The sequence below is a fragment of the Nematolebias whitei genome, chromosome 13 (genome assembly GCF_014905685.2).
Source record: "Nematolebias whitei isolate Nwh7 chromosome 13, NemWhi1, whole genome shotgun sequence".
NCBI classification, from domain to species: domain Eukaryota; kingdom Metazoa; phylum Chordata; class Actinopteri; order Cyprinodontiformes; family Rivulidae; genus Nematolebias; species Nematolebias whitei.
In genome coordinates, this window is record NC_056510.1 from 15,127,285 (window position 1) to 15,139,370 (window position 12,086).

General features: G+C 37.0%; 1 protein-coding gene across 1 annotated transcript in view; it reads right to left on the reverse strand.

The window, feature by feature from the left end:
• LOC119419551 (ephrin type-A receptor 6) overlaps positions 1-11,751 on the reverse strand; it is a 183,312-nt gene extending 171,561 nt beyond the window's left edge. Inside the window, exon 1 of the mRNA XM_037686892.1 lies at positions 11,693-11,751. The gene's annotated coding sequence lies outside the window, so the exon portion shown is untranslated. The remainder of the gene's footprint in view (positions 1-11,692) is intronic.
• Between the last annotated feature and the right edge of the window lie 335 nt (positions 11,752-12,086).

Genomic DNA, 12,086 nt, shown 5'->3' on the forward strand with positions numbered 1-12,086 from the left:
TGACAAATGGATGTGTCAGAGTTTGATGGAGCACTGTGATTTCTCCGCTATGCACAAAGCTATTACAAGACTATATAGACAGGCTCCAAAGAAAAATCCTGTTTCAATCAACTAGATTTAATCTGGAAGCACAAAAATATGTTTTTAACAGGTGACAAAAAGAGTCAGACCCCTCTCCTTAGACAAAGATTCTGTTCTGGTATGTTTTAATTTGCTTTTAAGCTAAAGGTGTAGCATTCTTTAAATGAATGCATATTGCCCATCACTTTTCATGCTTCGAGTTTTATACGTTCAGAAGTCATTGACTCCAGAGTTAATCAGTGGTAGATGTACAGCCAATAATGACTTTTTGAGAGTGCCATTAAACTACTTCTAGTGGTTTATGACATATTTGCTAACAGACAACTGGTAGCCTTAGTTAATGGTAATGTTTTATTAAACTATTTTGTGCCATCAATTGGTGCTCAGAATCATTTAGGGATTTATTTCAGCAACTAACACACCAAATTCTAGCTCAATAAATATAAAACTAAGAGTTGGAGCCCTACTATTACTACTGCTATTTGACTGACACTAAAAATATTAATAAACCTTGCATTTCCATTTGTGTAGTAAAATAAAATGACAGACTAAAATATGTACACAAAGGATAGGTTGTACATTTTAAATCTGCACCAGAGATAACATAAAGCTAATTTCTTGGCACTGTTTAATCTTATGCATACACATGTAAAATATTAAAAAGGGAGCATGCCATTTAACAAGATCAGGTACAAGTACCTTGTAAGGGCTCGGAGGCATTTAAATATTTGAGCCGTAATTTATTTTAAACATCTTCTGACAAGGTAAAATAAAAGAAGAAAAAGCATCTCTACATTGCTTCTTACAGGTACAGAACTGTGACTTTAGCCTTTCTGCCACAATGCAGTTTTCTATAGATGCGAACGAAAGCGGCAAAATTCCTCTCTGATCCTCTCATTTTGAATATGATGGCCGGTGCTTGTATGGTGTGACCAAGCTTTAATGTCAATTTTAGGTCTCCAGTCAGCTCATGGCCACTGCAGTGAGAAAGGAAAGGAAAGTTATGGCTCAGGTGTAGAATGCAGCTGAAATGTGTCTTTCTCAATGCGCTATATTTTCTGATGCAAGTCAAGTGAAACAGACAGAAGTAAACAGCCTACAAGAGATTAAACACCGTGACCTTGGGCAGGTTTGCTCTAAATGGGCCACCTTGCTATTTTTTTTGTTGTTTTTTGTGTGTGTGTGTGTGTGCATGTCACGTAATGTGTTCTTCCCTCTTCTCACACAGTGTAGGTAGAGATACAAAGAGAGTAAAGTCAACCTGCAAAACTTAATGTACATGTTTTTTTTTCAAGAGTGTGCAAAAGCACAATACAGTAGTCCCTCATTTATCGTGGGTGTTAGGGACCACGCCCACCCACGATAAGTGAAAACTGTGAAGTAGGGATCCAATAGTCCAAGTTCAAGTTCAGTTCAAGTTCAGTAAACTTTGTCATGACATGTGCTGTAATGACATTCACTCATCATCTGTTACTCCCAACCTCCATCCTTAAATTAACAATTTAATTATTGTAACATTTTAAATAAAATGATCCATACAGCATGGATTGTTTATTTAAATTATTACAGTATTTACATTTAAATTGTAGAGAAGTGAAGCGCAGCAGGACAACAAAAAGGATTAACCCTTCATGCAGCAGCAGCACGGAGCACAAATGTACTTCTTGATCAATTACACTGTAACAACTGAACAGAAAAGTTCTAAACCATTTAAAAATAACTTTTAACAATTTATATTTTGTGATTATGATGATTTTTACGATGTGACATACTTTGTATTTTAAGTTGGAAGACAACAAGTCAGTGCATCTGGACAGCAAAGGGTTAACCCTTTACAAAGCTGATGCAGCAGGAGAAATGTGTGTGCGTGGCAGAGAAGGAGATCAGTTGATCAGCTGCAGGAGGAAGCTTTCCCCTGCACTTGTGGGCTGCACACATGATGCAAAATCATTTAAAATAATTTTAAATAAACAATCCATGGCTCATCCATCAACCAGCCAATTGTGTCATGTCCAATCATACCATGAAAAATTGTGATATAGTGAATATGTGAAAAACGAACCGCGAAGTAGTGAGGGACTACTGTATTACTTTTTTTTAAAGTACTCACAGCCACATTTAATTTGCATAGACATAATAAACTTAAATAAATAAATTAAGTGAAAACAAATTTATTATGTAGAGCTCTAACCAAAGCAATGTTATTTCTGACTAATTATATGATCCTAGAGATGCATGGCATTATGTTGTCTGGATAAATTATATTTATGTGGTTCTTGCAACAGTTAGAGAAAATGCTTTCTCTTTATTGTTGAAAATGTGGACTGTCTTTTCATTTTTCAGAAATCTGATTGCAGCAACAGTTAAGACTTATTTGACTTCCTTCTCTTGGCAGGAATTAATAGTAAAAACACTTTGCTCATGATTTATTAGAAGACGTAAAACTTCATGACCAGCATGAACCTCTAGACTTTAACTCAGCAGCTGATATACTTGTTATGAAAATGAAAACATTTTTTTTGTGAAAACATTTTATAGTCTTTGCTAACGTGTAAGTTGTATAGAGCCATACAAAGTAATTCACAAGTAACCTTTCAAAACCTATGTCTGCAAAAAAACTTTCAAATGCATAAATGAATTGACTAAAGTCGTGGCACTATAGTTTCATCTTTGTTTATAATCCCACCTTGACACATTTTAGAATTTTATTCTTGAACTACATTTTATTTTCTGAGCTTTTCACTGTTCAAAAGACACAGTTCTGTCTGTCTAAACTAAACCCGTCTTAAAACAAACACATCTTCTATTTTCTCTCCCTGGCTGCCACTGCTCCCTGTATTCATATATTCATCTGCTGCATGCAGCTGGGCACTAATAATCCAGTCAGTCTTCCCTCCCTCTGTTTTCATATTTTTTTTCCATTTGCATCTATCCTGTACCTCCCTCCCACTCTTCCTCTAACTCACTTCACTGTATTCATCACACGGTGAGGGTTAGCCTAGAAAGTTGTCAGGATATGTTCCGCTGTCAGCAAGATGCCGAGTGGGAGAGCATTGGATTTCGGCCTCAGTGTGTCCCTGACAAGAAACAAGCCAATTAAGGGATCCCCCAGCACTGCTTAAGCCTGGTTATGGCAGAGGTCCCTGAGATGAACACCGGTGTGCTAAATCATCAAACCTTTTTTATATTAGTCTCTGTGGGGAGAGGTGCAATGATTCTGGATTATTCTCTTTTTTTATCTCTTCCCCTCACAGAGCTGCTGGCCACCATTCAGCAGCTCACATTAAAGACGTTTATCTGTGCTATGAAGGACATTGACATACAGATTTTCTTCCCTCTTCTCCTCCCTGTTGTTCAGTCTCACGCTTGAGCATAATGGTATTAGGGATAGAGGAGGTGCTTTGAGATAAGCCCCTAGGTCAAGTAGCTGAAATCAATTACTGTGGTTAAATGTTGTAAGAATAATAAAAAAAAGTTGGGGATTAGGGAAAGGGGGTGTAAGAAGGGATGAATGTTTAAGCTAGTGTTTTTGATGTCTGACCTTAATTTTTTTATTTCTAGAAGTTGCATCCATTGGCAGTTTCATATCCTTCTGTCAGTTTTTCCATTTCCTCTCATCAAATCTTTTTCTACCACCTCTCCTGCTAATCTATTAGCCATATTCTATAGCAGGTTTAACCTGTTTTGTGTCTCAGGGGAGCTGCACAAGCAAAATATGTATTTTTATGAATTATTTACATTTAAACACGTAAGCAACATGTTTCCTTGTGAAGGTAATATATCGCTATGCATGGAACTAAATAAATAAGATACAAATTAACAACGGAAACAAACAGAAATACTGCATCTATCGTCACGTCTCATGTGCAAGGCAGCCAACTTGAACTAGGAGAAAATCTGAATTCACAAGATGTTCCATTTGGCTTTTTTTTTTTTTTTTCTGTTAAACTCATAATTTGGATGTTCAGACTTTGGAGAACAAACTGCACATGCCATAAATGTCCAGGCTTGTATATTCCCAAATACATTACCCAGAAATGTAATAGAAGAATGTTGAGGAAAGTAGTTTGAGTGATGTGTCAAACAAGGACACAGCAGGAACATTTTTATCTGAGAAAAAAAGTGAAAATATAAACCAAGTACAACCTTAATATAAACTAAGTCAGCTCTATATTATAGTATAAATCAGAATATTAATGTCTACAGTTGTGACTAAATCTGACCATTATAACATAAATGTAATGTTATTCTGCTATTTGCACAAATATACTGTATACAGTATAACTGACTTTTTATTTTTTCTTTCAGCTGCTCCCTTCCTCAGGGGTCGCCACAGTGAACTAATTCCTGATGCAACCACAGCCCACCGAGCTACCACAGCTCTCTGTGTGGAGCAGAGGACACCCAGGGGAGCAGATGGTGGGGGTTAAGGGAATTGCTCAAACGCCCAGGGTGGGACAAACAAAGGTGGAGGCAGGTGTGTGTGCTTCACCTTTCCCACCCATATTTTGATGTTGTCTGTCAGGGGGATCGAATCAGTGACCTTCTGATCACAGGCTCGCCTTCTCTAACCTCTGCACTACCACTCCTTTACAAATATAAATAACTGACAAGTCTCCCAGAATACAATCTGTATATTGGTTGGTTTTCATGTTTTATTTTCTTTAGAAGTTTATCATTTAATTTCTACAAGTGACATAAAATCAAAATACCAAGCAATATTTTTTAACAAGTACAACCTTTTCGGCAGCACGGTGGCGCAACTGGCAGAGCTGCTGCCTCTCAGCGAGCAGGTCCTTGGTTCAAACCCCGGTCCAGAGGCCTTTCTGGGTGGAGTTTGCATGTTCTCTCTGTGCATGTGTGGGTTTTGTCTGGGTGCTCCGGTTTCCTCCCACAGACTAAAAACATGCATGTTAGGCTGATTGGTAACTCTAAATTGTCCCTAGGTGTGAGTGAGAGAGTGAATGGTTGTTTGTCTCGTTTGTCTCTATGTGGCCCTGTGATGGACCTGCGACCCGTCCAGGGTGTACCCCGCCCCTCGCACAGTGATTGCTGGGCATGGGCACCAGCGACCCCCGTGACCCAAAATGGAATAAGTGGGTAAAGATAATGGATGGATGGACTACCTTTTCGACAATTGAATTACTAAAACATTTTTAATCAATTTTTTTTGTTTGTTTTGGCCCATCATTATAAAGTCACAGTCCACGTGCACACTGATGTTTTACTTCTTTTTAACTTCTTTATGAGTTAGAGAGTCTTCTCAAGAGCCTTCATGAAAAGATGTGGCTGGCAAATAAATCTTAATAAGTGCAGTTGAAAAGATGGTGTGCAATGCTACAACTTACTTTTTGTGAACCAACTTTGTGCTTCTCATAATCAGTACACAATCAATGTTTTCATAAATGTTATAACTTGTTTTAAGGGTCATTTATTTCACCTTTAAACACAAATGATACAGATAGACTCTGAAGCAGCTCAATGACCAGATTCTCCATTACTTTCTCAACCATGGTTCATTTGAAGGTATAAAAACATGACAAAATCCTTTTCTTTTCCACAAGCCATAATGATCTAATGAGACAAGAGGGTAAGTAGATAGAGATGACTATTTTGCAATGATGGGAGAATGGTTTAAGACTAAAATACAATTTCATTTTTACTATATTTGGTTCTCAGTTTTGTATTACCGTATTTTTCTGCTGTACACGTCGCACCGCCCTATAAGTTGCATCAGTCCAAATATGTCTAATAAAGTGGAAAAATCCATAAATATGTTGCTTCACCGTATACATTGCACCTATTATGCATTACTGTTGACATGTCGTATTTGTTATGCATCACCACATTGACAACCCAGAAATGTGGGCCGGTGTTGTGCCCAAAAAAAATCGATTGGCTGCCAAATTGTGGCCACAGGAGTGTGCACGGGAGGGTTTTAACAAGAATTTAACAAGATTAACACTTAAAAACAATTATTTGTTTGCTCGAAAATATAGCAAAAGTGTGTTTCAGTTAAACTTTTCCTTTATAAATGCACTTTGATGGTTAAATCAGTTGCATATCAATAGCCAGTTTGCAACTGTGGGAATGTGCAGAGGGATGAGCAGCTGTGCATTTCTTCAAAATTCAACAAGATAACCACCTAAAAACAATTATTTGTTTGCTCAAAATTATAGCAAAGGTGTGCCTCAGTCTAACTTTTCCTTAATAAATGCACTTCAGTGGTCAAATTAGCTGCATTTCACCAGGGCGACATAGCAAAATTAAACCAAGGTTGCTGCAGGCGAGCTGGACAAAGGTGGCAGTCTATGGCAAAACGATTGTGTTATTAATAGCCACTTTTTACCCATTACATGACACAATGGCATGCCATATAGTGGCAGAAAATGGTAGTGTTCAATATTTTTAGTCAGAATGAATGAAAATGGTCATATCTCAGCCAAAAATTGGTTTATAAATATGGGAAAAATCCATAAATATGTCACTTTGGCATATAAGTCACATGCAAATTATGCAACAAACCATGACTTCTACAGCAAAAAATGTGGTATTTCCAATTTCAGGATGTCTTAATCCATTTCATGACACCTCATTAAACTAGCAGCTAAGTTTAGGCAAAAACTGTTCAAGTTTAAGTAGTAATTATTTTTCTTTATACAGGTTGCTCCCTTCCTCGGGGGTCGCCACGACAAATTAACTCGTACAAAGATTGTCGATTATTTTTACATTGGATGCCCTTCCTGACACATCGGATGCCCTTCCTGACATAACCACAGACCACCGAGCTACAACAGCCCTCTGTGTGGAGCAGAGAGCTGCTATCTAGGATGCCCAGGGGAGAAGATGGTGGGGGTTAAGGGCCTTGCTCAAGGGCCCAGAGTGGGGGAAATGATGATGGAGACAGGTGTTTGTGCTTCACCTTTCCCACCTACATTTTGATGTTGATCCAGGGAGCCAAAGTGGCTACCTTCCTATCACAGGCTCACCTTCCCTAACCTCAGCTCCACCACTCCCCGTTAGTAATACTAAATAACATGCATTTTTATTTTTTTATTTTTTTATTTACAAAATGACAGTTGTTTTGGCTGGACTGATGACATGCAGAAAATAATACCGCACATCCTTTAACATTTGTAGGTTTTGTTTTGCCAACTGAACTCCTTGGGAATCAAAAGAATCAAAAGTACTCTATTAGGGTTGAAAAAATGCACATAGAGAAAAAAAATACTATAAGCCCTTTTATTTTAACATTTAACAAGCAGTTTCTTTCAGCAACACTATTTATATTATACTCCTTATTCTTCAAACACAAATAACTTCAGACTATTCTCCACAAAGTCTCTGACAACAGATGAAAACAGGGTTATTCTCTCCCTTTCATGACAAACAACTACATTATTTCTCTATTCTGCATTATAATATCAACAAGTGAAAACAAAAGGTAACATTATAGGCATTCTTAATCCTTTAAGGCTGTTTTATGTAATTTAATAAATAAGCTGCTCTACTCACTGCTTCACCCTTGTTCCCACACCACCACCCACCACTGAGGAAGGACTCATGCATATTTCAGCATGGTGTCTGCCCATTCTGAGGAGAGCTTATTGTGGCTGCATGCAGGCACCAAATCATCCCTCTTTCTTTTCGTTTCTCTTTGTCTTACTTTCAATCATTTCTTGACATATTGTTCTTTATCACCGTTCAACAGTTATAAACACGAAAAAACAAAGCCAACAGATTTTTGCCACATAAAAATCTCTATATATTTACCAATGACAAATCAGCACCCCTTTTCTTTTTCAACCAAACATTTGTCAAAACATACAAAAAAATAGAAAGTCCTGTATGCCCTTGAGTGAGATTTCTGTTCAATATGCAGGAATCTAATGACGACAACCTTTAAGGGTGAATGTATTTACCAACTGGGAGAAAATTCCCACATTCAAATTACTAACAAACAAGCCCTCCTTGCATGTTTTCCCTGGCGGCTAGTTGAAACAGGTCTATTTAAAATCTGAGCAGAGCGGGTATAAAATAATCATAGGGCACCTTGCTAATGAATATAGCCATGACCAAGACATATGATCATGTTTGCACAGAGTAAATATGCGCTCACGGCTTTGACGTTTGCAAATGATGTCTAAAACGTGACCAACAAGGAAATGCAATCCAAGAATAGTGGGATACTAACCACAATTAATTAAGTGGAGAGTCTGAGTCTTTCCAGTGCAATGTTCTCTTTAATTAAAATCAATGCTAGACAACAGTGATAATTACACATAAGTATGCCCACAGTGAGGACTTTAGAGTCCAGAATTGGTAGTAAACCAAACCTTTATCACCTACTACTACGTGCATTACCAGTGCCACAAAAAAAAAAAGGCAAAAATAAAATAGAAAATTGAAATTGAAAATAAAATGCTGTCCAGTCTCATGCAATATTGTAAAATGTCATGTTTGGAGAGTGTGTTGCGGATAACTAAGCTGCCACTGCACTAAACTTTGGTTCTGGTAAAACTGTCCGACTTATTGTAATTTTTATCTATTTTATGAATGTAGATCCCAAGTTGATTAGGATATATTCCAAAAGCTATGCAGATGCAGATGTCTACCCAGTGATTACTTTCTATTTGCCAAAATCTGTCCAGTGGTGCATGAGATATTTTGCTGACAGACAGAGCTGACTTTAAATAGTTTTTTTTGCAATATTTTATTTAAGGATCTTGTACATCATCTATTTTAATAGCTCAGTCTCAGCTACTGCCACACCAATTTTTTGATTAATATCTATAAAATTGGCACAATTATAACCATTTTTGTGTTTTATAGGGTCGGTTGGCCATGTCGGCCATCTTGAACTGGGTTTACTCCCCAAAGTTAATCCATTCTAGATGTGCATTTTTTAAATTACTTTCTACCAATTTAGATTACAAAATAGTTCAATTGTTGATGAGATAATTTGGTAACAGCAAACACACATGCACAAACAAATGCGCGCACACACATGCATGGGCAAAAACTTTATTACCCGTTTTTGCCCGTCGACCCCATGTTGTGATACATAAATCTAAATGTATTTTTACGGTCACAGTTTCCCAAAAACGGTTTGACCAAATTTCTCAGTGGGTTGCATTTCAGGTGGACCACCACAGCTGCACTCCTTCAAAACCAATTACTTTCCACCAGTGAAGAGTTGCACGTACTTGATAAAACTCATCCATAAATAAGTTCCTCCACTTGAAACTTCAATTTCATATTATATGACCACCTACCGAATGTGCCTGCCAATGTTATAACCTGTTAACAGTTTAGGAAAAGTTGCAGCATATGATTTATTTATGTATTTTTAATGTGCACTGGACAGGACTGACTGATAATGTCCAAAACAAGAACAACTGGACTGTTCCTGATATGCAGCTGCACCGTGTGCTGCTGTACAGGCCCGATACCAGGCTGTGTCTAATATGGTGGAGATTGACTTGCTCCTACTGGCTCCCAGTTAGTGAAGGGGATTTGAACTATTTTACCTTCCCAGATCAGCACACCTTCCCTCAGGCCCTTTCACCTAGATGGCTTAAATATTAATGGTAAGGATAGAGGTTGAGTGAGGAGAGGACTGACAGCTTAATCATGGAGGCAGTAGACTCCCTCTCCCCCTTTTTCCTCAACGCTGTGGGCGGCTGTCACCGCGAATTACATGATGTAATCACATCTATAACCCTGATATGGGCCACCGAGGGCCAAGATGGGAGAGATGGAGAGACAGAGAAGGTTGTGAGAAGGAATCTTCCCACAGAGGATCGTTTAAAGTCAAAACTCAAAGACAAGTGTGGAAGAAGATGTTTCAAATGACTAAATGATGAGAATGAAAACTGGTTCTGCTTTTCTTCCCTACATTTTCAGTACTCTCATGGATACTTTTTGGTCTTTCAAAACATAATTATTATTATTATTATTATTATTATTATTATTATTATTATTATTATTATTATTATTATCTAAAATGCTTAGCATTACTAGAGGAAATGTAGATTGTGCATCACATTCCATTCCACTGATTTAAACTAAAATCATTATTCGATGAGAAATGAAAACGTTTTAGTCTTTTATTTCAAAATCTGAAAGATCTCACGTGATGAGATGTGCAAGACATGTTAGCACTAAAAACGTGCATTGGGGACGACTCGCTTTCTACATCAGATTCTATCTCAACATCTGTCAAATTGACAAATAGTAATATTTGTTTGCACAGGGCAATTAGATATAGTAGCACTCTTGGATAACAACACCAAAAAGATTAGTTTTAAAAGCAGTGAAGACTTTTTCTGGAGTGGTTCATGAAGTATTTCTCTAATGGATAAACAGGGTTGACTTCTACAGTTAAAGCAAAAGTTTTAAGCACATATATTTTACAATACGAAGCACTTAAAGTATGTTTTGTGTCTACTCCCAGCCACTACCAGACAACATTTTAGCTTAATATCTATTAAATTGTCAGAGTCACGGCCATTTAGCATTTTCAATGGGCTGTGGTGGCCCTATTAAAGTACATTGACTCCCAAAATTAATCAGTCGTACATATAAAGATTAATTTTCAGAGTTTTAATAAAATCCGTACTGACTGATGGCACCCCCCCCCCCCCAACATGCATTACATTTTGCCTTTCTAAAGCAGGTGATCATAATTTACCCCAAAACATGTTTTGCATGATCATACTAGTATATACTAAAAAGAATGGACAAACATTACAATAATCTTCAATGTTTCACACAAAATGACCTATAATGCTTTGATCAGGATACTTTACACTTGATGTTTTTAGTATATCCATATTCCAGTTTATCTATATTTTATGATGCAAGTACATTTTCTGTTTGACACTTTGTTTCCAAAGTTCTGATTTTCAACTTTGTATTGCTGTAAAGCCACAGGCTCATACATCCACAAACATAGAGGAAACATTGTTTTCAGGTACAGTTGACTGGAATGAAACAACATAAAATAAGTAAATGAGCAAACAAACAAATAATATTAAAAAAATACTGTATTGTGAATGCAGACTTTGTTTTAGTATTCACCAGGAAACCTATTTTGACACAAATATCTAAACAGTCAAATTAAACCCCAATTTTTACTATATAAAGATGTGTTTTTTACATTGTACTATACTATTTAATAGAAGGATTCAACAGTGATAAATGACTTAACATGGATAAATCAGACTGTCTCCCTGTAATATCTCAATTGTTTTCTCTTTATAATAACCTTGCAAAATTGATAAAAAAAAAAGTTATTTTTTTAGAATGGCCTATAGACTGAATTGAAAAATGGCTTTAAAATAAAACAAATGACAAGAACCCATGAGGGGAATTGACCAAAAACAAACTGCAACATTCCTTTGAGACACAAACTCATTAACTACATTATTTCCCATGTGAAAGGAAGAATCTGGACGGAAAAGTAAATGTGGATTTGGAACAGGTCATTATTTCTGCTTCTGACCTGTTCACATAGCTGTAATTGATCTCATTAATAGTGCAGTGGCCTTTCAATTTGAACCAGATACCATAGAGTAAAACCAAACACAAGTAGAGCTGCCCATCTTACCCCATTTATTGGATACGTCTTCCATCCCAGCTCTCCAAGCACAGACGTTGTATCCAGCAACACAACTGAAACAAGAACAAGATGTGGAAATTACACCGTGAGCAATCTGACAACACAACAGACATTTCATATTCAGGTTGAAATATCTGTGATAAATAAGTAGACAGTTTGATTTAATCGAAGTGGATCTTGTGGATAATGAGTCTGGCAGCATATTCAATGAGAGTAAAATCTTTGTGATGTGTGACATATTTTAGGATTGATGGATTTAAGTCAGATTGTGGTTTAAAGTCAATTTTTCAAAACAAAATGTTCCTGTGCTGCTTCTGAGATTTCTCATGTCATAAAATCATTTTGGCCTCATAATATATGTGTCTGCTGCCGTCGCAGTGTC